Source organism: Musa acuminata, unplaced genomic scaffold, assembly GCF_036884655.1.
Source record: "Musa acuminata AAA Group cultivar baxijiao unplaced genomic scaffold, Cavendish_Baxijiao_AAA HiC_scaffold_1136, whole genome shotgun sequence".
NCBI classification, from domain to species: domain Eukaryota; kingdom Viridiplantae; phylum Streptophyta; class Magnoliopsida; order Zingiberales; family Musaceae; genus Musa; species Musa acuminata.
This window is the reverse complement of record NW_027021348.1, coordinates 4,327,501-4,332,500: the sequence shown is the minus strand read 5'-3', so window position 1 is coordinate 4,332,500 and position 5,000 is coordinate 4,327,501.

Sequence of the window (5,000 nt, the reverse complement as noted above, 5' to 3'; positions counted from 1 at the left end):
ATTTTGCTCCGCTCACGACGGTCACCGCGCGACGCAAGAACAGGCCAAAAACTGGCCAAAACGGCCCAAAAACGGGCCAAAACTGGCCATTTTTGGCTGCGCGAGCGAGCGGCGAGCGGCGGACAGCGAGCGAAGCGAGAGGCAGCACCGTCCCTGCTATACGAAAGCCCCATCCAGCCCTGTGCCACCCGGGGGGTTCCAGGGTGCTGAGATGGCTGACATTTTGCTCCGCTCACGACGGTCACCGCGCGACGCAAGAACAGCCCAAAAACAGGCCAAAACGGCCCAAAAACGGGACAAAACTGGCCATTTTTGGCTGCGCGAGCGAGCGGCGAGCGGCGGACAGCGAGCGAAGCGAGAGGCAGCACCGTCCCTGCTATACGAAAGCCCCATCCAGCCCTGTGCCACCCTGTAACGGACAAACTTCTAAACAAGATGTTGGATGTAATGCTTATGTCTGTCCGTTGCCTTTTGGCATGTTCATGCCTTGTACAGAATGTAAAGGGGCGGCCGAAGGCTTAATAGTCCCATTTTAGTTGGGTTGGTGGCCTCTTTAGGCTTGTAAATAAAGGTTGTGTCATTTGGACACGTTCGAGAGCTTTTCGGTCTGTAATGGACCATTTTACCCTTTGTTGTGCCACTATTCAGAGCTTGTAAAGTCTGTTTGTAATTTGCATTGTCTATGAAGTGTTTTTCGGACATGTTTGCTTGTGGATCCCGATTGAGGCGTTCTTTTTAACCCGTTCTCTCTTTTGTTGGTCCTAAGGGACAATGGGAAGCTTCGGGGAGGCTGACCTTTGCGGACGGACGCGCGAGGGTGCCGCACGCCTTAGGCAAAACCAGCTAAGGTCGTGACAGTGTGGTATCAGAGCGGGACAAGCACTCATAGAAACACTTGACATGCAAACGTGGGGGACCTAGCGGGGCTGCGTTGAGGGCAGTCAGCACACGCGCGACCGTTTGAGGGAAAACGGGCATGGAGATGTAGGGAAAAGAGTCGCTCAGAGGAGCGGGCATCTGAGATTGGCATTCAGAGGAATGGCCAACCCTTCGCGCAAGAGGCACCACGAGAACAGGCAAGCTTGGAAGAATTTGGAGCGCACAAAGGTTGGGATGGCTGAGTTTGAGCTACGGCTCAACGTTGACAACTTTACTTGATGGTGCTCAAGGCAAGCGAGGCGCTTGGCAAAGGACGAGACCATGCAAAGTGGAATGAGTTGCTCAGCGACCGAAAGAGTTGTGCAAAGCTCACAGAGGTGAGGGGAATTGCTAACTCGAAGAATTCGGTACTCATGCATGGGCTTGTATGCGGACGATGGATTGTTCGTGGCCATCCCAAGGCGGTCGAGACTCGGCGCCATGGAGCATTGAAACTTTCTCTTCGACATGCGAAGGATACGTCCGGAGGAGGCTGAAGTGTGCAACGAGTTCAGCATGTTGCTAGGCCTTGAGGGGTGCAGCGGTGGCTGTATTGACGTGGAGGCGCAATCTAGCAAGTGCGTTTGCAAGAGGCAGAACAATGCACAGTTTGTTCAGCAGATCGGAGTAGTCCAAGGGGATGGTGGTCTCCGAAACGAAGAGAGATGTTGCTCCAACGGGACAGTTATCCAGGAGGGATAAGTCTCAGCTCTCCAGAGGGAGAATCATGTGAGACGGACTTCACATGTTGAGGAGGAGTACCTCACAAACAACAACTCCATGAAGCTCGATGGACTGAGCAAGCGGCGAGGAGTCGTCGCATGATCTCGCTTGAGAGAATGCATTGGTGGATGCATTGCGAGATCAAGTGGGGGAGCGACCCAAAGCAACTCAAATGGAGGCACACTTGGAGTCGATATGGAGATCGGACTTAAGGGAGGGCTGACCCGTGGAATGGTGGGCGCGAGGGCCACCATCGACTCAATGCAGAAACGAGGAGCGGAGCAACTTGGGTGTAACTTGGCGAAGTACCCAAACCGCATGAAGGGAGCCAGCATAGAAGTTGGAACATGGAGCAGAGGCACAGCGCTTTCCCTAGACAGAGGTCAAGGACATGAACTCTTGCAGAGGCAGGAGTAGAATCATGCTGTTCCTTGGGTCCTTCATTCTGACAGAGCGGACTCATCTTGCATGGTGCCAAAGACGAAGGGAGCTTCGGGGCACATGCACCTTATCTCGGAGGAGCATTCGATGGAGGAACTAAGGCGACTCAATTTGCGGAGGCGAAGTTGGGTACAGAAGGCCTTAGCACGGGGCAAGAGGACGCAGAGGCGGGTACTCTTGAAGAATATGCCACAGTGTTGCCATTCGAGTTGCTATGAAGGAAGCGGTGCGCAGTGGAGATTGTGCTGGTAGGGGCAGAGGCCCAGGATCCAGACAATGGTGCACAAATTACATTGAAGTCGGTGGACTTCGGGAGCTACTAGGCGACGGACTGTCCTAGAGCGGTGCTTCATCTAGGTGTGACCCAAGAGTGGGTGGATGAAGGTCGATTGCCAAAGGAGCGAACAAAATCGAAGGTGGAGGAGACCCTGCGATGTATTGGCAGAGGCCACACATGGAGGGTTCACAATTCGAGTTTATTCCACAAGGATCAGAATGCAATGGAGATGTCACCAGGAGGCGACATGGTGCAGCGGATCGTGGTGGAACAGTTCGTGGCAATGCGACACACACGACATAGTCCCGTGAGGGATGAGATCATATGGAGGTATGATCGGGAGCTACTGGGAGCTCCGCTTTGGTGAACAACACGACGGCAAGAAGGGCTATGGATTCAAGGAGTGAAGGCCATGGTACCGCAGAGGCGGGTCTTCCGGGCGTGCACCGAATTTTACATCGGATGAAAACCTTGGTCATCAGCATATGGGGGCTGGGTTCCACCAAGGGAAAAGTTCGAATGCAAGTACCAGTGAGTCCCATGAGAGGGACTTGATCATGCAGAGGTATGATCGAAGCAGCTGGAGAGTTGGACTGCTCCAGAGCTCATATTCGCTTAAGGGAGCCCGACAAGTCAGAGGACAAGGTCGAGTAAGCGAACGTTGCTACCAAGGAAGCTAAGGAGAACAGAATCGGTGCAAACCCTACAATGTGATGGCAGAGGCCATGCATGGGAGTTGCAGTCTGTCTTTCCATCGACCAAACAGACTGCTTGGAGAACACAGAGGTGTTGAAGCAGGAGGTCGAAAGGGGCGAGGAAGCGACGATGAGTCCAGAGGGACTTAGCTACCCAAAATCAAGCATCAGTTAGAATGGAGGTGGACTCAGAGGAGTGCCACGGAGACATCTCTACTGATTGTGAAGGAAAGGGATACAGAGGCGAAGCGACGGATAGTAGGGCCATGGGCATGGCAGCGCCATGGTACCGCAGAGGCGGGACTTCCGTGCAAGTCATTGATCCCTTGCTCTCACGGAGGGAGAGCGCTTGGTCGTGAAAGGGGCCGAGGAGGTGGAGCATGCAGAGGCAATCTCCAAGTATCGAGACAAGGCTGAAGGGCAGAGGCCAAGAAACTTCGTAAGACCGGTGTCAACAAGTTTCTTGGCCTCTGCCCTTCAGCCTTGTCTCGATACTTGGAGATTGCCTCTGCATGCTCCACCTCCTCGGCCCCTTTCACGACCAAGCGCTCTCCCTCCGTGAGAGCAAGGGATCAATGACTTGCACGGAAGTCCCGCCTCTGCGGTACCATGGCGCTGCCATGCCCATGGCCCTACTATCCGTCGCTTCGCCTCTGTATCCCTTTCCTTCACAATCAGTAGAGATGTCTCCGTGGCACTCCTCTGAGTCCACCTCCATTCTAACTGATGCTTGATTTTGGGTAGCTAAGTCCCTCTGGACTCATCGTCGCTTCCTCGCCCCTTTCGACCTCCTGCTTCAACACCTCTGTGTTCTCCAAGCAGTCTGTTTGGTCGATGGAAAGACAGACTGCAACTCCCATGCATGGCCTCTGCCATCACATTGTAGGGTTTGCACCGATTCTGTTCTCCTTAGCTTCCTTGGTAGCAACGTTCGCTTACTCGACCTTGTCCTCTGACTTGTCGGGCTCCCTTAAGCGAATATGAGCTCTGGAGCAGTCCAACTCTCCAGCTGCTTCGATCATACCTCTGCATGATCAAGTCCCTCTCATGGGACTCACTGGTACTTGCATTCGAACTTTTCCCTTGGTGGAACCCAGCCCCCATATGCTGATGACCAAGGTTTTCATCCGATGTAAAATTCGGTGCACGCCCGGAAGACCCGCCTCTGCGGTACCATGGCCTTCACTCCTTGAATCCATAGCCCTTCTTGCCGTCGTGTTGTTCACCAAAGCGGAGCTCCCAGTAGCTCCCGATCATACCTCCATATGATCTCATCCCTCACGGGACTATGTCGTGTGTGTCGCATTGCCACGAACTGTTCTCATCAAGATAGCCGTAAGTGAAGGACTTCGGGTCATGCAAGAGTGCACGACCAAGGAACGAAGCAGGCAGTACGTGGTGCTGTACCTTTGCTACTCAGTGGAGTAGGCGGCAGGGTTGATGGAGAAGACGGTACAATCCCAGAGGCGACCTCATCTATCAGAGAATTACTCCAAGTTGGGGTGAAAACTTCCTGCATTCCAGAAGTTCAATGGCATTGAGAAGGTGAATCACAGTAGCTAACTCAACGCAAGGAGTGCAAACACTTCAAGTGCTTCAGAAGTGTGAGCAAAGAGCAGGCGAAGGCCAGTAACCAGCTCGATGCATGAAGTACAACCTCGAGGAGGCGGGCGAAGTCAAGTAACCTTTGCCTTCTCAACTCTTAAGAGAATGGGCGAAACCGAGTACCCCAGTTCTCTTATCTATCCAGCAGAGGAGCTCTGCACAAGTTCAAAGACCCTTCGAAGATAATGGAAGACAATAGTTGTCAAAATCCTCACCAACGGTGATCAGTGCTACTGAGAGTAGATTGTCCGCTTCATTTCCCAACGAAATGCCAATCGAAAGCGGAAGTGATGCGAACCTACTTGGATGTGACAACTAACTGAAAGAAGAGTCAATGAGCA